Source organism: Neovison vison, chromosome 11 (assembly GCF_020171115.1).
Source record: "Neovison vison isolate M4711 chromosome 11, ASM_NN_V1, whole genome shotgun sequence".
NCBI classification, from domain to species: domain Eukaryota; kingdom Metazoa; phylum Chordata; class Mammalia; order Carnivora; family Mustelidae; genus Neogale; species Neogale vison.
Genome location: NC_058101.1, coordinates 127,269,654 through 127,291,115, shown reverse-complemented (window position 1 = coordinate 127,291,115; position 21,462 = coordinate 127,269,654). Strand labels below are relative to the sequence as shown.

General features: G+C 38.6%; 1 protein-coding gene across 6 annotated transcripts in view; it reads left to right on the top strand.

The window, feature by feature from the left end:
- Positions 1-21,462, top strand: part of PDGFC (platelet derived growth factor C) — a 202,535-nt gene that overhangs the window by 17,513 nt on the left and 163,560 nt on the right. Inside the window, exon 1 of one of the 6 annotated variants that reach the window (XM_044224681.1) lies at positions 8,647-8,718. The exons of 4 other annotated variants lie outside the window; for them this stretch is intronic. The gene's annotated coding sequence lies outside the window, so the exon portion shown is untranslated. Of the gene's footprint in view, positions 1-8,646; positions 8,719-21,462 lie in introns of those variants that run through there. One more of the 6 variants, XM_044224679.1, reaches the window with a different exon arrangement.

The following is a 21,462-nucleotide window of genomic DNA, read 5'->3' as shown; positions in this document are numbered from 1 at the left end:
CTATTAGGTGGTAAGAGTTTTAGGTGAAGTGAAAACAGCCCACTTAGACCCAACACAGCCAGTTCTGTTGTAGTGTTGACATCTGGTCTTATAGGTCATCATTGATAGGCCCTAAAGAAGTCATATGCTTTATTTCACAACCGAGGGATGTAACTGATGTCTGGCTTCATTTTGAGGAACTAAAAGGGGATACACTGAAAGGCTTCTTCATCTTTCTGCTTAGACAGAGTAAAATGAATGTGCAAAGAACCTTATTAGCAAAATTATAGTGATGACTGCTTAGAATGTTATTTCCTCAACAAGAAAAAGAAATGTATCATTTCCAGGAAAATTATTTTTAAACAGGGAACTTTGTGATTAACGTTTATTGCAACCAGTTTAAGAAAAGCATGACTACCAAAAGTCCATTTTCAATAACTAACTATGTTTTGTTTTGAATTATTTCCTCCTTCTGTTCTTTGTAGCGAATGTGAGATTTATCCTCATGTGCTTTCTTATTTTCAGTTTGGTTTTCCTTTTTTTTTTTTTTTTTTTTTTGCTTTAGGGTTTCGAGATTGACAAATGTGATTTATCCCCTGGAAGGAAAAAATCTTGAAAAAGTCATTACTTCCAAAAATCGCTCAAAGAATGCACTTTTTTTTTCCTTGGAAATAAAGTCGAGTTTCTCAGCTCTGATCATATGAGATTATGGGCAAGTAGTCCTTAGTTCTGGCATGTGGACAAAACAGAAGCAGCCCCTGGAGAGAGAGAGTTCAAAATTCATGGCAGTAAGCACATGTTCAGTATGCCAATATTTATGGTGTCACAACCAAATTAAAACCATACCCTCTTCTATTTACATAAGGACGGTACCCAGACTGCATAGGGCTGTGCCCACGTTTCTCAGTGGACTTAAGGCAAGAGAATTGTTTGGGACTCTTGGAGACCAGACTATTTATTTTCACATTCATTTTATTTGTCTCTGTGAGGGAGAGTGAATTGTCTTCACTTATATTCATTTTGCAGTCATCAGAATTAGCTGGGGTGAGGACTGGCTTTGTGCTTCCACATGCAGTGAATTCAGGCCGTTGGCTCCTGGTCTTCTTAGTTCCTTTGCTAGGGGAATGAGATGTGTCGGTTACTGACGCTGAACACTGATTGCTTCCTAGGTAGGTGGGTAATTCGCAATCTCTCATTTCTAGTGTCTTATTCATGCTGTTAGACAACTGGGGTTTTACCCATTTGAAAAAAAAAAAAAAACAAAAACAGATACACATACTTTTGGTGAGAAGACACCTTTTTTATGGCAATTTTTAAAGTAATACCATCTGGCAAGATTTTTAAGAACAGTAAAGTTTCAGAAGCATTGTTGAATATACATCTCATTTCTCTACTTCTACAAGACAAAGATACCTAGAAATTTAAATTACGACACATGGTATACTCACGCAGCAATGTGAGGGATGAAGATAATACAAAAGCTACAGAGAGGAGCAGGTTTGGTAGGAAGTAGTGAATCATATTTGCTGGTAGAGTGACATTTGAGTGTGAGTGCATTTTTTTTTTTAAGATTTCATTTATTTATTTGTGAGGAGAGAGGGAGACAGAGAGAGAGAGAGAGCGCCCAAGCAGCGGGGAGTGGGAGGCAGAGGGAGAAGCAGGCTCCCCACCGACAAGGAGACCAACAAGAGACTCAACAGGGGACTCAATCCTCGGACCCTGGCATCGTGAACTAAGCAGAGGCTTAACTGACTGAGCCATCCAGATGTCCCAGAGTGTGAATGCATTCTTCTTCTTTTTTTTTTTTTAATTATTTATCTGATAGAGAAGAGAGAGATCACAAGTAGGCAGAGAGGCAGGCAGAGAGAGAGGGGGAAGCAGGCTCCCCGCTGAGCAGAGCCCAATGCGGGGCTCAATCCCAGGATCTTGAGATCATGACCTGAGCTAAAGGCAGAGGCTTTAACCCACTGAGCCACCCAGGCGCCCCTGTGAATGTGTTCTTAATGACCCTTTTAAAAGTCCTAGATTCTTCCCACATTCCTTCCAATTCTACTTTAGTCGAGACTCTAGTCTAGGAAACAGTCTGGACAGGAACCCAATTGCTGGGATGTCTTTAATATGTTGGCTGTTTGGCTTTTTGGGATATGGTCATGTAACAGTCAAGTCATCAAGTAGAAGTTTTTCACGACTGGCGATTGCAAGTGGCAATCTTTTGTGCAAGTTGGAAGGCTTTTTTATTTATAGGATAAAATAATTTTTTTAATGAGTAACTGTCATGTGAGCAAATGAAGCTTGACTATGTAAATCTTTCTTTTACAATGGGATAGAATCCAAGATATTTAAGAAGTTATTTTATTTTTTGAGTTCAGTAATTTAAACATTGTGCTTAGGCTCTTTTTTGGTACTCCAAACATTTATTATTAAGATTTCCTTTGGTGTTTCCTTAAAAAGACAAAATTCAGCATGTTTTCTTTGTGATTGTCTTAAACATACACAAAACAGAAAACAAACATTACTATTTTTTCAGACTAATTATTCAGTTGTTTTTATGCCCACAAATTTTTAAATGGTCACAGATTTTTCACTGATCTTTTCATGTGTTGTTTTGGTGCTAGAAAAAAAATGTTAAAAACCTTTGTGTGTTTAAATCTGGGATTTAATGAGATTATTAAAAAATAGCAAGGAAATTTCTTTGGTTGAGTAGTAGAAAGTTGAGGAAGATCACTGGCTTTTGCAGTTCATTAGTGGGTCAATTTATTGAATGTTTAGTGGTAGGTATCTCATTTATCAGACAGTGCCTTAAGCACTGGGGAGAATTGGCCTATGTTGTTGACATTCTCGTCTTGCTGCCAAAATTGATTTTTCCATTTTGTGTGTGACTTAGGTCTTTGTACTACAATAGATGCCAGGTTAAAGAATAGTTTCTATCTTAAAACATGATTAGATTGTTTCAGTGCTCTCAGTAATTTGGGTGAATAACAAAAAATACACATTCATTCAAATGTTCTGGAAGATTTCTATTTGATTCTCTACATGGTAATGAATATTGATATTAACCTCAGTGATAACTGACAATAAATATTACATTTCTCAAAGAAACTTGGCAGTATCATCATATATCTGGGTATAATAACTAACCTGTAATTTAGGCTAACTCCATCATTATATTGTGACTCGAGATTCTTGGTTTCTGACTGTTTCATGATTCCTTTTCCATTTTATGGAAAATACCCTGTTTATTTAAGTGAAAAGAGGATGTTCACAAAATAAGCTATTGAGTAAAAGCTCTAGGAAAGGTTTTAATTATCTGAAGCACCCAGTATTTTCAAATCCAGCAGATCCATCCATTTGCCTAAATATGTATGTCTTATGTTTTAAAAAGGACATTTTTTTTGTTTTGTTTTGGTGTACGTGTTAAGCAGGCTACACAGCACAAAAGTAATGTAGCCAATCATGGTCATTTTGCTATTTTTTGGAAAGGAAGTCTGAAGCAGAAGAATATTTCTGGGGGAAAGATTTGTTTTTATTTTTGTTTTTTTCTACCAATTTAGACATTTCGCTGGCAGCCTCTTTGCCCCTAAAATTTATACTTGAAATGGCTCAGAGATTTTAAATGTGGAGCATTTTAGGGGCCTGAGTACATTTGTGGATTTAGGAATGATTTGCTTTGCTCCTTGGTGCAGTGAGTCTGCAGTAGAAAGCAAGGATTTTAATCTTTGCAATCAGATGCAGTGTGGATCTCCAGGCTCAGATTTTGGGTAAATTGAGAAAGACCTTTCTCTGGCTGGATTACACAAAACTAAGGTTGGCTGTGGTATAGAGGTAGGGGTTGCCTTCTTTTCATTATCATCTACCATTTGAATTATAGTTGACAGGTTAGTATCATGATATGCAACATGAAAACCACTCAGCAGTCCCAGTTAACTTAGGCCCATTTGTTATAATGGCATATCAGTTGACATTTCTATTTATTTTTTTGCCAGTTTTTATCGATTTCTAAATTTTGCATTTCATGAAATTGTAAAGTCATTTAACAATTCAACAATTAGAAACATTTCCAAGATCTATGTATTTGTGAATGTAAGTAGGATTTTTCCAACTCAGCATTGCTTTTCAAATATCTTATTGAATTGTAGGTGAGGGGGAAAAAGGCAAAAACAAACAAACAAAACAACCCCAAACAAAACTTTTCTTCTACCCTTTTAGGTTCTGCTATGTGTGAATTAAACTGACAAAAGACAGGTTAATAGGAAAAAAAGCATACAGATTTTGTTAATATTTTAAGTATTATGTGCACAAGGCCTCTACAGAAAGGAGTGAAAAACCCAAAGTAACAGTTAGACTCAGGGCTTGTATACCATTTTAGTGAAGGGCTTTAAATTGTGGGAAAATTTATTGGCTGGGAACTATATGGGGGAAGGTACACCTGGCTGGCTCAGTCGGTGGAGCATGTGACTCTTGACCTTGGGGTTGTAAATTCAGGCTTGCCAATAGAGTGTGGAGATCACTTAAAAATAAAATGTTAAAAAAAAAAAATTTGTGGGGGAAACTAATATGAGATAAGGTTCTTTTAGTCAGATCTGTTAATGCAGACTCATCTCTCTGTCTCCCATGATAAGGGTACCTCTCCTCACCCTGGTATTGGAAAGGGTGTTGGGGGGTAGTTTATGCCACCTTTACAAAAACAAATTTATGCTTTGCTTTTAGGCAGTTAAGAGGAGGTCAGAGAACTTTTCCTACATTTGTTGATTCTCAGTTGCCTTGGGCTCAAAATAATCCTCCTGCCAAAGTGGCATATTTTGGGATGGCATATTCTGTATCCATTTGTAACTGTGGGATATAACACTCGAGCTTTTCTAGTGGCACGTATGGCCTGGGAAAAGGGATATATTGGGTGCTGGAGGTGTTTGGGGATGCTGGTGCGCCTGTGCGTCTGAGCAGAGTTACTTTTATTTTCTGATTGGCTCCAAAAGTTGCTTTTATTTTCTGATCCACTCCTTTTCCTGGAGGTAAAGCTGAAAGTTACAAACAATGTATCTTCTGCCAGGAGTGGATCTATACCATCTCAGATATTTCCTTAAACGCGGTAGGGAGGAGGGGCAGGGAGAAGCAGTTGTACATCCTCATTTGTGGCATTCTTGATTTCCGTAGAAAATCAGAGGTCATTCTAGTAATACCCCGTTAGGAAATGTGAAGTGTTATGACTCATTTTATTTTGGCTTTGCAAAGTATAGAAAATTTCTTGGCTAGGAATTCCTTTTCAGACTGCCAGTCCTCCCCAACAATTCTGAATAGGTAGTTCTCTCTTTGCACATTCTTCTGGGTTTAACTGCTGTGTAACCTCCTAACCCCTCATTAATAATTTCCTGAGGCTGGTTTGTTATAAAGAAACATTGCAGTGCAGTGTGTGAGTGTGTGTGTGTGCACGGGTGCGTGTGTATATGTGTATGTGTGATTACTCCTTAATGACCAACTCAAATGGTATTAATGCTCTGAAGGAAGAAACAAGTGAGCGTTAGATTCTTTCCCATTAGTGTGCATATTAATCAAGGAGATCACACTCTTAGGCAGAAGGTAATGAATGCTTTTTAACTTCTCTTCATTATTCAAATTAAATGGCTCATTTTCTATATTGTACACACATTTAAATGGCTTGAGTATTTAACAGAATAATCATGAATCTTTCAACGGCTTAATATTAGGATACTAGAGAATAAATTTGTCTCCTTCTGGTTCTTAACAAGAACAAGAATTCACCAAGGAGCTGAGTGTGTTCGGAGATGGGCATTTGGGCTTCCAATCTTCTCCACTGTAATCTGTTCTCACCTTTCTCATATTTCAGCTACACATACCATCAGTGAATTTAATGCTGGGTCTGTGGTGGCCGGTCAACCAATCAGCCTTCCATGAGAAATGCTGTGAATTAAACAAAGTTGTCGTTACTCCTGGGAGATAGAGTGGTGGTCAAAATGCTGTCTCCTCCTGGGAAAATGCTCCCCCTATACCGTGAAGTGAAAAATCAGGACAGCATTTTAAATGTTTTTATGTATCCCCACAGAAATGTTTCCGTGTATGTAGAAAGACTAGAATGAAGTATGCTAAGATGTTACTGATATTTTATCTCCAGCGTCTGTAGGGGTATTGATACTTTCCTTCCTAAAATACATTTAGGCTTTGCTAAATTTTCTATAATAATCTTCTATTACTGTTATCCTAGAAACAAAGCTGTGCTGGTTTGAAGCCTAATTCGAACAGTGAAGAAGAGGGGCAAATACAAACAGTAGGTTTTTCTTCTAAAGGAAAGCATCTAAAACACAAGACTTGTTTTTAGAAGCCTAGGAGATGGCATTCTGAAAGGTGGCCCTGGGGGGCTGAGATTTCAAGTTGGCTCTTCATTTTATCCCAGAGGCTAGCTGTGGGTAGAGTCAAAGCAGTAAGACTGTTGTGGCCGTCGGTGAGGAGAGCCATCTCGACAATTATCTATGTTGTTTTTGGCACTTTGCAAGAAATGTTGTTTTCACAAGACCTAAGAGTTTTGTCTGGGAAGAAAGAAGATTGCTGCCAACATTTGGCACCAGATGGGGTTTTCTTATTTTTTTCTTTCCCTTTTTTTTTCTTAAAGCTTAGTGTGTAGTCTGTACATCCTGCTCTTCAGCTTTAAAGATCAAGAAAATATTATTATTATTTTTTTTGTACACTTGTTGGAAACATCTGGAACATGCCATTAGGCTGCGCATCACAGGCTTTGTTTACAGACAAGTGTGTGATATAAACCATGAAAAAAAAAAAAAACAACCCAAATCAAACCCTGCTTTCCTTTGCAGCTGCATTCTAGAGCACACTGTGATCCAAGGTCTGTATTGACCATACAGACTCCTGCTAATCACGTTTATTGAGCCTGGTGGATTGAGAAACCACACACGACTTGCCTTTCTAAGTCCAGTGTATCCTTCAGACATACCAGCACCTGGTCCCTTATTGAAATCAGGCAGCTTCTGCCAATACCACAGTCACCCTGGAACCGTGTGCTTCTATGCTGTGAAATATGCAAGCACATCTGTCCTGTGACTGCCTTTTAACAAATCAAGAAAAAAAATTATTTTAGGGGCGCCCGGGTGCCTCAGTCAGCTGAGCATCCAACTCTTGATTTTAGCTTGGGTCATGATCTCGGGGTGGTGAGATGGAGCCCTGAGTTGGGTCAGCGAGAGTCTGCTTGAGATTCACCCTCTCCCTCTGCTCCTCCTGCGCCTGTCCCACCCCTACCCCCAACATGTGCTCTCATGCTCTCTCTCTCTCACATAAATAAATAAATCTTAGGAAAAAAGTCACCTGAAACTCCAGGTATAGAACAGGTAGGAAATTCTCTTCTAAGGGATACTATTTTTATTTTGGAAAAAATACTGTAGTTCTATTTCTGACACTAACTTTCAGTTAAGGGAATGGGGAAAAAAAAAAAAAGATGCATAGGTTTTTTTTTTTTTTTTGCCTGTGATTTTTTATTTTTTTTTATTTTTTTTATTTTAATGCCTGTGATTGGAATTATACCTGGGACCGAGACTCTCATTTTGGGATATCATCCTCATCATTTGATCTCAGATGTAAGTAATGAAATAAGTAACAAATAAAAGAACCAAATAAAAACACAATGTAACAAAATAGCATAAATGTTTTGTTTCCTCAATCAATCTCTCTCTCTCTCTCTTTTCAATACTGCTGTTACCGTTCATCGCAAAGCCTTCACTTTGATGTTTAATTATCATGGTTCCTTGTCACAAGTGAAAACTTGGTGTCTGCCGAGTCTGGAACCCCTCAAAGTGCGTTGACCTCTGAGACTAGGGCCATCTCAAGGCAGAACTCTGAATTAAAAGGGAGTTTTGAGTAGGGAAGTATATTCAGAGCTGTGAAGGAAGTGTCGCAGCAATGCTCTGTATTAACTGCGGAGAGTAGGGGGTACATCCATGGTGGAAGGTTGGGGGACAGCACAGCTGTGTCTATAGAGATCCATAATAGGAGATTATGGGGGCTTGTGTGCCTTTCTGCTGTTTCTTCCCATTGGTCTTCTGTCCTGTTTACTTCCTAGTGGCAGGGATCCCGAGAGACCCGAGGGCGATTCCTTTTGTCCATTCTGCTGACCTCCTTTCCCTACGCAGTTTAAGATTCCTGACGATGACTCACTACCACTGTGCTACCGGGGAGTCTGAGCCAGCTGTGCACATGCACGCTTTTGCCTCCAGCCTTCTCAGCTTTGGAACTGACATTATTCTGACCCTCTACCCTCTTCACGGAAGTCATTTTAAACATTGTTTCAAGCATTCTGAAATAAACCCGAAGAAGTCTTTTTAATACTTTTTTGTTCTGGATATTTTCAGAGCTCAAGGAGTCTTTAAAAATATGGGGAACATGCCCTGGGAGCAATTCAAGTATGGTCTCGTGGAGTCTTCCTTGCCTTGTTTTCTCAGAGGTGAAGTCATTTTCTTAGTCACGGAGGTCTTGGCAGCAGGGCTAGAGCACAAGCGTAGCCCTCAGTCTGGGCTCCGCTGGTCTCATTCTGACGTGCCTTGCAGTGCAGGTTGTCTTGATGATAAATGGGTGAGCTCTGTGAGAAAAGGCAGGAGCTCTTCCTTCAGTGCCTTGGCAAGTTTTGAGCTCACTTGTTGCTCAGAAAAGGGATTTGTGGCTTTAAAGAAATACCATGCTCACTAAATGAAGAAATAATACCATGGTCATTTGTCAAAACAGGTAAAAACTTGGCTCTGGCATACTCTGTTTATAATTTTCATTGATAAGCATATGAAATCGTCTTGGGTGAAATATTGTAGAGTATACTTTAAAATGGGTTGGTCCCTCTTTCTGATTCATACCGTTTGTATTTGTATTTCTGGGTGGTTTATCTACCATATGCTGTGAAACCAGAGCTATTATTTTTGCTTCAATCTGAGAACGTACCCAGTATTCTAGATGGTAGACAAGGAGACATTTCAGCATTTCATATGGAATTTCTTGATTTTTGAAGAAAATGATATTTTCTCTTGTATCTTCTTGGTCAGAGGTGAATAATTCTAAGCAGTACTTTCTGCAGGACACACAGTACTCCTTTTTGCACGTTCTGTAGTCTGTTTTAATAGGTAGGACATAACCTACTTGATCCATTTTCTCATAAATATAATAAATGCTCCATAGTTTACAAGAAGAAATATTGAAGCATCCAACAAGATGAGAAGAAGGCCGAATATGAATTCTGATTTCTTAATGCTCAGCAGTTGATTTGGGTGAGATGTGGCTGCTTGCGGGCTAGAAGAGGGCTGGAGTCCTTGTGATAAGAGCTGAGGGGTTTCAAGAGTCATATTGAACTCATGAGTGGTTATCATAACACAGAGACTGGGACGATATTGGATTTTTCAGGTTAGAATTGAAACTAAACTGCTGAGTCTGTATGGTCATTAAAATTCCCAAGGTGCTTTTTGCAAGATTATGAGTTGTTCGGTATCCTCCTGGCCAAATGAGTAATTGCTCTGTCATTTGGCCCCTGCAATTTCACTTGTACAAGGTCACTGCATCCACTCCTTGAACTGTACTGTCACATTAAGAGAGAATGGCCTCTTGAGGGAGATGGGGCAATCTCTTTAATTAACAAACTCATAAATTTATCAGGTCCCCCCCCCTGCTTTGAGAAAAGACATAGAAGTTGTTTGGTTTCTATAATTTTTTTTTTCCTTTCCTCTTTTAAATCACTGGTTTTTGATTTAGGTTTTTATGCAGGAGAAATGATGTTGCGGTCTTATGTTTTTCCCTATGGAGTTTATATATGTATGTATATATAAAACACACATATATGTCTTGAAAATATATAAAACACACATATATGTCTTGAAAATATATAAAACACACATATATGTCTTGAAATACTAGGAAATGTCTAGACTGTTTGCTTAATTGTCTGGGGGTAAATGGGATGTCCCCTATTCCGTTATTCTTTATTTTCTTTGAAGATTTTATTTATTTGTTTGTTTGTTTATGTATTTATTTATGACACAGAGAGAGAGGGAGAAGGAGCAGGGGAGAGGCGGAGGGAAAGGCAGACAACCGCCCCATCCCCCCAAGCAGCCGGGAGCCCAACACAGGGCTGATCCCAGGATCCCTGGATCATGACCTGAGCCAAAGGCAGACACTTAACCGACTGAGCCACCCAGGTGCCCCTCATTTATTCTTTCAACAAATATTTACTGAGCATTCATTAGGTATGCAACAGAATACTAGACATAGAGGATATATCAGTGAACAGAATGTACAAAACCTCTGCCCTTGTTGAGTTTCTGTTCTATTGAGGAAAAGATGACAAATTGCATACGTCAAGTGCTGGTACGATAGGGATCAGTGCTGTGTATAAGGAGACAGGGAGTGTGTGAGGTTAGAGAATATTGTTGTAGTTTAATGTAAGTCCCAGGTGGGGTCCACTGAGGTGAATTAATTAATTAATTAATTTGAGATGGTTCGTATCCTTATTACTTTGGAGGTGGGGGGGTGGGTGCTCGCGAGCTCTTGGTGCGGTGGGCCCATCCCATACTTCTTCACCATCCAGACCTCTGGCTGCGCGGAATGGCGCAAATCCGGGCCGTTCCTGGGCTTGCGGATCATGTGCCTGATGCTGCTGGGGGTGGCCAGGGCCTTCTTGTTGATGGCGGTCTGCAGGGGGAAGGGGCTTCCGGAGAAGGTCCGCGGCGGGCTTCCTGACGGCACTGCACGTCGGCCGTGGGCCTCTGGCGCCATGACCGCAGTCTTGTGGTGAATCAGGCCCTGGTAGCCAAAGGAGCTTCGAACCCTCTGGTCACGGGCCTTGGTGCTATATGCCTGCTTGTTCCTCTTGATTTGGAAGCTGGAGCAGTTCCGCACGGCCATCCATTGCAGGTGGGTGGATGGGGCAGCAGCTCCTCTCACTGTGGCACCCCGAGTTAGAAAAAGCCATAGAGCTGAGCAGATGGGGGAGACAGCCTTCTAGGCTGAGCCAGTACGAGCGGCAAGGCCCTCAGAGAAAGTGTGTGCCCGGAAAGATTGGCAACAACTGGGTAGCTGGAGTGAGAAGAGCAGAGGAGCGATGTGTTTTACAGGGATGATTATTTCTGCTTGCTTGGGGCTGGTCTCTGGAGAGAAAAGCCATCATGGTGGCTTGGACCAGCATGAAGTAGGTAAGTGGTCAGATTCTGGATATATTCTGCTGTTAGAGCTGTTAGAATTGCTGGCGGACTGGACATCATAAATCGTGAATGGATTGTAAGGGCCAAGCACCAAACTCTCACCTGTAGGTCCAGACAGGCATCTTGGTCTTTGACCTGTTATTTGTGTCTTAAAAGTCTTCAGGCTACTGTTAACTGTACTAAGGAGGCACCAATGATATGCATTGATTGTGACAGGGATGTATGTGAGTTTAAGATCAATAAAAGAGAAGGAAGCAAATGTATTGATTTGGAACAATATTACCAACTGCTTAGTTAAGTGGAAGAATGGCTTTTTTTTTTTTTTTTAAACAAAGGCAGGTTATACTACAAGAAGAAATTTTACTTAATGGTAAATATTGTTAATACTTATTAAATGCTTACTCTATGCCAGACATGCATTAACGTATGCTTTACATACATTAATTCCTTTAATCCTCACAAAAAGCCTATAAGGGCAATTAATGGTATTATTCCCAGCCTAAGGAGAATGTAAGCCAATTTGGCCAAGGTCAAGTGGCTGATCAGGGGCTCCAACAAAGGCTGTCTGGTTCCAGGGTGCATGCCCTTAATCATTACATTATACTGCTTCCAATAGCTGCTTTAATTTGTTAGAACTACAACTCTAATTTGGTTAGATGCTAGGCAGGCTTGCTGAGCTTATAGTCCCTTCTTAAATGTAGAGAAGTCACTGAGGGCTCTAAAGACCCTGGAGATTTTGTCTTGCTGGCACCATATTTATTTTAAGGGAAAGTCTGGGTGTTTGGGCTAAAAAGAATCCATAGAGGAAGAAAAGGCAGAATGTGAAAATATGACTTACCGAATTCTGGAACTGTGTTTAAATCCTTGTTTACCTACTTGTTAGTTAACCGTATCTTCACTTAGTCACTCAACGTTTCTGAGCACTGAAGTCTCCGATTTGTAGAATTTGGGAACAAAGAGCGACCTCACAGAGTAACAATAATGAAACTCCTAGCAAAATGTTTGATCTACTTAATAAATTTTACTTTCTTCACCTAAGTGTCCCACCAGTTGGGCTGAAAATGCACATAGGGGTTTCTAAAAATAAAATTGGATAGGACGAAAAAAAGAAATAGGCTTAAGTGTAGGGAGGCTAGCAAAATAATACGATGCGGCTCCACAAGAGAGCGATAAAGAATTAATCCACCTGTAAATTGACTTAGATCAGTGCTTGTCAGACTTGAATGTTCGTTTGAATCTTCCGAGATCTCGTGGAAATACAGATTCTGCTTCCATCGGTTTGGGGTGGAGGCCCGAGAGTGTGTGTTTCTGACACACTCATGTGATGCTGATGCTGCTAGTCTGTTGATCACACGTGGTCCAGCAAGATTCATCAAAACAGATTCACGACGCACGCTGGGAAGCTGAAGTGACTAATATTTGACATCAGTAAGACAGTTTTTCTGTGCTTCTCAGGGATGAAGTGAGCTGTGTCCTAAGGGGTGTTTCGGTCTCTGCTGATCTGTACTATGGATACATCCAGACATCCCAAGGTTGAGACAGACTTGCTTTTTTTCTTACCCATTGGTGCCAATTAACCTTAAATAGCAGTGGGTAGAGCATTTAAACATTGGTTAGAAAGGTTCCTTGGGGAAGTGATTGAGTTTCTCTGGACTGTGAGACCACTTAGCACAGATGTTTTAGGGGAAATTCACTCACTGAAAAGATCATCAGATTCAACAACTGCTAATGTGCACTTTAGCCTTGTGATGAGTTTTTATGTCAAACGCTTAGAGTGATAATCTGAGATCTATATGGTGTGTGTCTAACCCATGCTACTAAGTGGAAATATCAGAATTTCCTGAGACCTGAAAGGAAATTGTTCACTGTATTCAGTCATGTTCACTTGTTTGTTCTGTAATCATTACATTGTAATTATTCACATACACACCCATACCAGGTGTTATGTACCTACATTCTGCTGTTCCTTTAATTTATTTTTACCAGCATTTTTTTGGACCTGAAATGGTCATGGTAATTTGTGCACTTACTGTTTCCCAAAAGTTTTCAAACTTTTGTCTTCCAAGTTACTAAGAAGTGTAAACACATAGGGCATTGTTATCGACTATAAATGCATTCTTCTCTATTCCTCAGCTTTCAAACAGCTGTAATGTTACTAGAAAAAAAAGTGCCTATTTATGGAAATGTGTTTTCTCTGCTCCTGCTGAAACTTAAGGGCTTATTTTAAAGTATTTCTAGAGATGCCACCTGTTAAAGGATAGTGATCTTATGCTTTGTAGATATTTTTATCATGAAAGAAGATAAGCTAGAAAAATAAAGTGCATTCGATGTTGGGAAGTGTCACAGAATTTTTGAATCCTGTTTGCATTGAGCCGGTGGACCCTCCTATTCTGGCCAACCTTCAGGAGTGCCTGTGAGCACAAAGGAATGGCATGTATTTATACTTGTGTAAATAAGATCCTGTATACTTTCCACTGAGAACATGCAGGCAGCCCTTTTATGGTCAACAAGGGGTTTCCCCTCTGGCCTTTAGGCAGACCACAAGGTTAGGTGCTCAAGTGTATATTTTTGTTATCATACAGAAGAATGATTTCACAGCTGGCTCCCTTTCATACAATGTTAGAAATGATTTTGTTATACTTGCCTTTATTCATTAATAAGTCATCCAGGAACGTATGAAGGGTTTTATATAAAAAGTACAAGTTTTTTTTTTGTTTGTTTGTTTTTAAGTTAACCTCTGTTTCCGTTCAATTTTTAGTTTTCTTTAAGGAATATATGGTATCTTCTTGTATCACTTAAGCAGCTTCAAAATTTGTCTTTGATGAAGAGTCTCATGCCTTAACATATCCAAAAAATTATTAACCAATCTGAAAGTTGAAAGAAGGGTAATGGGTGAGTAGTTTTAGAACTACTTGAGGGGCACCTGGGTGGCTCAGTCAGCTAAGCATCTGATGCTTGATCCTGGGTCAGATCATGATCTCAGAGTTGTGAAATCGAGCCTCATGTGGATCTTTGCACTGAGCATGGAACTTATGATTCTTTCCCTCTGCCTCTCCTCTGTTCCTGCAGGTGCACACATTCTCTCAAAAAGAATTTGAAAAATGAAAACAAAAACAAAACACAAAAAAACAAAAAACTTTTAAAAAAGTAAATTTAAAAAAATCGTTGAGCAAACACATATTGGACATTATGTTTTGTTTTTAAAGATTTTATTTTTAAGTAATCTCCACACCCAACATGGAGCTCAAGCTCAGGACCCCAACATTAAGAGTTGAACACCCCTCTGACTGAAGCAACCAGGTTCCCCATTTGTTTTGATCTGAGATTATTTTTTAATAGCAAATAAAATTAACATGGAGCATAATTACATTTTTTAAATGATTAATTCTAGAAAATGGTAGAGCTCATGATAAGCTATCCTCTTTCCCTTAGCACAGTATTCCTGTGAAAGATTGGTTGTCCAGCTTTCAGTCCAAGATTTTCTCTAGAACTACAGAGTCGAGTCTGTTGAGAGGCATTGATTTTTCATGGTTTTTGGCCCTCATCCATTTTCTTATTTGTTAGAGAACAACTTCATTTTTAGTCATTTTCTAGAAGTTGTTTAACTACTTAGAAAACGTTTTGAGCAGCACTATTTATAAACTCGTCTTTCACTCATGTCAAAGACCTCTGTCCATCCCTTCAGATCCTGGCTCATTAATCCTTACATTAGTATAGCCCTCCTTGTTAATTCACTATTCAGTTTTCCTTGCGAACCAACCCTGTGTTAGGCCTTTTGTCCTCAGTCTTCTTGGTCTCAAGATCCTTTTATACTTGTGAAGACAATTGAAGATGCCAAAGAGCTTTTGTTTATGTGGTTATATTTATTAGTACTTCTATTAGAAATTAAAACTGAGGAAGTATAAACATATTTATTCATTTAGAAATACCAAATTCATTTAGGAGTAGCAGTGATAAACATACTAACATTAACATGATTTATGAAGAAAATAATTATGTTTTCCAGAGTAAAAACAATTAGTAAGAAGAATGGCATTGGGGGCGCCTGGGTGGCTCAGTGGGTTAAAGCCTCTGCCTTCAGCTCGGGTCATGATCCCGGGGTCCTGGGATCGAGCCCCACATCGGGCTCTCTGCTCAGCGGGGAGCCTGCTTCCTTCTCTCTCTGCCTGCCTCTCTGCCTAGTTGTGATTTCTCTCTGTCAAATAAATAAAATATTTAAAAAAAAAAAAGAAGAAGAATGGCATTGTTTCACATTTTTTTGAAAATCTCTTTAGTGTCTGGCTTGTTGGAAGAGAGATGAATTCTCATATCTGCTTCTGTGCTTACTTTACTGTGATATCACATATTAAGTAATCTCAGTAAAACTTAACAGCATACTTATGGGAAAATAGCTTTGATCTCACAGACCCCCATAAAGGTCTTGTGGACAGACTCCCAGAGGTTTCTAGAGCACACTTTGAGAACCTTCTGTCTGGGATGTAGACCAGGGTACAAAGAGATACCTGTTCTGGCTTTTGTGGGCCTGGAGTTTTTTCTCATAGTACTGAGCACTTTTCCGTCTTAATTAGAACTTTTAGCTCTTTTAATGCAGTGGGGTCTCCAAAAGGCAGAGATTCTTTGTTTCTGTTTCTTACTCAGTGGTTTATTTTTCTTGTTTACAGTGTTAAATATTTGTTGAATGGCTAAAATCAGCTGTTCAAAACGTTGAATATGTTTTTTCATCCTACATTTAGAGCATTCATTTTGCTAGCATAGACATGATGTGATTCCAAAATCTTAAGGAAGACCAGCTTAAGTCTCCCTGGATTAAATGCGTACTTTTTGAACTTGTTCAGGGTTCATGGGAATATATACTGAAGTACTAACTTAGAATGGAAAGGCTATCTTGACACTCGAAAATAATTGATTTGATGTAATAATGACGTGGTTTCTATTGTAGTTCAGTGACTGCAAATCGGTAATTTGACTCTTTACGTGTGTATTTTTAGTTCTTTACATTGCTCTTTCCTCTGTGAAATAACTATCTGAATTGTTAATTGTCCTAGTTACAACGAGGAAATGAGAAAACGCATGCATGTGATTATAAGTAGGCAACAGCGCTTCTCGAAAGTACTCTTGCAGAGCAACTGCCGTTGTCTACCAGTTTCCAGTCAGCTGCTTTCTTTCCAGTAAGTCACTAACGGCTTTACACGTTGTAAACCTCAGCAGCAGTTCCATCTTTATTCTGTTTTCTGTCAACGTGAAGCTGGGATCCATGTTAACAGCGCTATATCATATGGGTAATAGCTAAGAAGTGAGGTTTCTAGTGGAAAGGTCAGAGTTAGCAATCAAAATTATTCCATAATAAGTGCCTAGAATTAGTGTTTCTTAGAAGGATGTATTCCTTCCATTTCTTCTGAAGATACATTGATGTTCAACATATTTTTGAAAGGTATTTTATTTTAAAAGGCTACAATTTAAATATATAATGATAACACATGTTCTTCCTATATTTCATTTGGCTCATAAGACAACTCTGAAGTGAACTCCTCATTGCCACGTAAATGAAAAACATCTTTTCTTATATGTGAGACTTGTAAGACTCATCTTTTCCAGCCTTCTTTTATGAGCCTAATTTTGTTTTTTAGGTTTATGAAAGAAGATCCAGTAAGTGAGAATAAGACCTTGCTGATTAGAGGATTTTTCTTTCATGTAGGGTTGAGCTTGCTTGTTATTTCTTGTTTCTATATATGACTCATTGAGGTACTTCTCTAGTGAATTCACATTGTTCATGATGTCATGATATTACAAGTTTATGCACATGTTGTTTATTGTGTAATGTAAGTAAGACAATATTTGAAACCAGAAAACAAATGTAACTTTAAGTGGTGATGTAGTAACCACAGTGGAGGTTGAGTAGTGTGTGTGACTTGGTGTATCTTTGAGTCTAAATAATGATATATAAATTAAATATCAAATGATCTTTAACTAATTAATTATGTAGGCCTAGACTTTATTCATCCAAAGCCTGAAAGGGAGGCTTTGGGTAAATTTGTGGGCAGTACCTAATAACAAATCCCAGATCCTGAAGGGTGTATTTTGTATTTGTTTTGATATTTACTTAAAAGAAAATATAATATTTGGGGGCATCCAGGTGGCTCAGTTACTTAAGTGTCTGACTTCGGCTTGGATCATGGTCCTGGAGTCCTGGGACTGAGCCCCACATCTGGCTCCCTGTTCAGCAGAAAGCCTGCTTCCCCCTCTCACTTTGCCTGCTGCTCCCCATGCTCGTGAGCTCTCTCACTCTCTGTCAAATAAATATTAAAAGAAAAAAAGAAAGAAAATCTGATATTTGATAGTAATGCAGTCATTACCTCAAATCAAATTTGATTTCAACATTTAAAAACCCATTATATCTATTCTAGTGTCTAGAATATTTTTAAAGCAGCAAAAAGTATCATCAAATAAACTATAGTTATGTTAATAGTTTACTTATGTCATCTATAATTTCCAGATTTTTTTCTTTTGAATAAAACTGTCTAAAATTTATTTGCAATAACTGCTTTTAATACTTTGTTACAGTATTTATAACTTTTCTACCTGTTACTATTTATGCATTTGAAATTATTTTTTACAAAAATGTGATCTCACATGTATGTTATTTTTCTAATTGAAGTATAGTTGACACACAATGTTACATGTGTTTCAGGCATACAACATAGTGATTTGGCAAGTTTATAGGTTATGCTGTGCTAGCCACAAGTGTCACTATACAACACTATTATAATACCCTTAACTATATTCCCTCTACCTTTGATTCCTGTAACTTGCTCGTTCTGTAAGTGGAAATCTGTATCTCCCACTGCCCTTCACCCATATTGCCAGTCTCCCCCTATTTCCCTTCCCCTAGTCACCATAGGTCTGTTCTCAATATTTATGGGTCTGTTTTTTGTTTATTTATTTATTTTTTAGATTCCACATTTATGTGAAATCATATATTTGTCTTTCTCTGACTTATTTCACTTAGGACAATACCCTCTAGGTACACCTATCTTGTCACAAATGGCAAGACCTCATCTTTTTTATGGCTGAGTCATACTCCATGGTATGTATATATGCTTACATGTACATATACCACGTCTTCTTTCTTTATCTGTCAATGGGCACTTCTGACAATATCCAAAATACATAAAGAACTTGTATAACTTTACGGCAAAAAAATTATAATCCAGTTAAATATGGGCAGAGGACCTGAATGGACATTTTTCCAAAGAAGACATACAGATGGCCAACAGACACATGAAAAGAGGCTCAACCTCATTAATCATTAGGGAAATACAAATCAGAACCACAGTGAGATACCACCTTATACCTGTCAGAATGACTGCAATCAAAAAGGCAAGAAATTGGCAAGGATATGGAGAAACTGGAACTCTTGTGCTCTGTTGGTGGAAATGTACAGCCACTGTGAAAAGCAGTATGGAGGTATCTCAAAAAATTAAGAATAGAAATACCATTTGACCTGGTAAATCTACTACTGGCTGTTTACCTAAAGAAATAAAAACACTAATAATATATTATAAAATATTAATTAACACCCTTATGTTTATTGCAACATTATTTACAATAGCCAAGATAGGGAAGCATATCCATATCTACCATCCACATGTCCAGTAACAGATGAAAGAATATGTTATTTTTTAACCTGCGTTTTTCACTCTACATAATATGTCCTTTGTATAAATACTTGCTTGTCATTATCAGTGATTCTTAAAATCTTTTGTGTTATAACATTAATATTCTACAGAAATCTGTGGAACATCTTTCTGTCCCCCATAGGAATGCATATAGAAGAAATTTTTATATAAAGTTGTAGGGATTTCAAGATCATAAATCTCTGATTAAGAACCAGTGATCAGGGGCGCCTGGGTGGCTCAGTGGGTTGAGCCGCTGCCTTCGGCTCAGGTCATGATCTCAGGGTCCTGGGATCGGGTCCCGCATCGGGCTCTCTGCTCAGCGGGGAGCCTGCTTCCTTCTCTCTCTGCCTGCCTCTCTGTCTACTTGTGATTTCTCTCTGTCAAATAAATAAATAAAATCTTTAAAAAAAAAAGAAACAGTGATCATACCATTCTTAACTACTTCATAGGTTTCCTACCAGTGAAATCTGGTTTAAGAGGTGCCATATTGCTGGACTTTAAGATTATTTTAAACTTGACTTTTTTTAAAAATTTGACATTTTTTTTTTTTTTAAATTACACTACTATACAATGAATACTTCGGTTAGTCTTTAGGTAGATATTTTTTCTATTTATTTCATTCGAATGACTTCCTAGAAAATTGAATTACTGAATCAAAATTTTGCTTTTCCTAATATGTTCATATTTATTACCCTATTGCTTTGAAAGAGTTATAAAAATGTCTTTTCATAAGAACTACGTAAAAGTGCCATTTTACCTTGGTATAATGCCTTTAATATTTGCCAACCTGATATGCAAATGTAATATTATTAATTTATAATTAATAAACATAGTATATTAATATTAATTAGAGAATTACAGTTTAGAAGCATTTTCAGGTCCTGGTTTTGTTACCACGTAGTGAATTGTAAAATTCATTCATTCTAGTCTTCTCAAAAGAAGGAATTCATTTGAGAGAGTCGGTAGAGAGTTAAAGCAGAAAAATGTTTTATTTAGCAAAGCGAGATTACACTCCAGAGAAGTAGGAGGAGGCTGGCCCTGGGGTGGGTATCATCTCTCTGAGTTTGGCATTGTTTTTTGTTTTTTTATTCTAATGGGGACCTGCTTTGTCTCCTTCTTCCCATTTTGTCTTTATTAAATCACCCTTTGGAGGTGCCCTGGTTTCCTCCCCTCTGAACTTTTATACAGGTTCCTGTTTGCCACCTTCCCATGAGTGCCTGGAGGATACCCAGCGTGGGAGGGGGGAAGGGCAAAACCGCAATGCAGATGATGTTATGTTGTTATAACAGACTTGGGGTTACTAGCCAACAGGGTTTCCCTGAGGTGCACATGCTCCAAAGTTGAGCATGTCTTTGCGACCTGTATCTTTTGCTTACCCAGTTGTGCTAAACCACAAAAGGGAGTGGTATAAGGGGTTCGGGTGGTCTCTGGCAATTTCCCATCTGCCATCCTCCTTTCTCTCCTGCTCATATCCACATAACTGCCTACTCTAGCAGTTTTATGGCTCTTATATTCCTTCATTATTCTCTAGAACGTTGCCTTAAGCGACTTTTTTTTCTCCAACCGGAATAAAATTGCTACAGAAAGAAATTTGACTTTCCAAAAATATTAGAGATTGTGGGGTTACAGAAAATTCAGAAAATTATTCAGAGATTTTGTATACGTTAAAAGGAATTTTGCCCACCACCTTTCAATAGGTGATTGTGCCTTTCTATTTGAAACTCTATAGGTGATTTCTTGGATTCTTCTCTTTAGGTTTTATTGTAGTGATAAGCGGAAGAAATAGCTCATATTGGGTTTGGATGGTAAGACTGTAGCTCTTTGTTCAGCTCCATACAGAATCTTAGGCACTCTAGTTTTTGAGAAACAAGAATCAAAAGCTTTAAGTGATGATGTCTCTAAGAATTGCATCTTTGAGCCTCCTCTTTTACTGTAACCTTTTCTTGGGAAATATCCTTCCATGATCATGGCTTCAATAACCGTATATTTATTGCTAGTTTTCAGATCTGTATTTCCTGCGTACACCTTGCTTTTGTCATTCAGACCCAAATATCTAAATGACTGCTGGTCATAGCTCCTTGGATATTTCCTTAATACCTCAATTTCAGCGTATCCAAAAGTGCTCTTAACTCCCATACTTACTTTTTCTTAAAAGTTACGTCGTATAGAAGTGTCTTAGTCTGGGTGCCTGGGTGGCTCAGTGGGTTAAGCCGCTGCCTTTGGCTCAGGTCATGATCTCAGGGTCCTGGGATCGAGTCCCGCATCGGGCTCTCTGCTCTGCAGGGAGCCTGCTTCCCTCTCTCTCTCTCTGCCTGCCTCTCCATCTACTTGTGATTTCTCTCTGTCAAATAAATAAATAAAATCTTTAAAAAAAAAAAAAAAAAAAAGAAGTGTCTTAGTCCATCTGTGCTTCTGTAACAAGCACCACAGCCCAGGTAGCTTACACGAACATTCATTTCTTCCAGTTCTGGAGGCTGTGAAGTGCAAGATCAAGCGCCTGCAAAGTTCTGTATCTGGTGAGGGTCTGCATCTTCCCACCAAAACCACACATGGCAGAAGGGCACGGGAACTCTCATAGGGCATGAATACTGTCTGTCTCTAAGGGCTCCACCCTC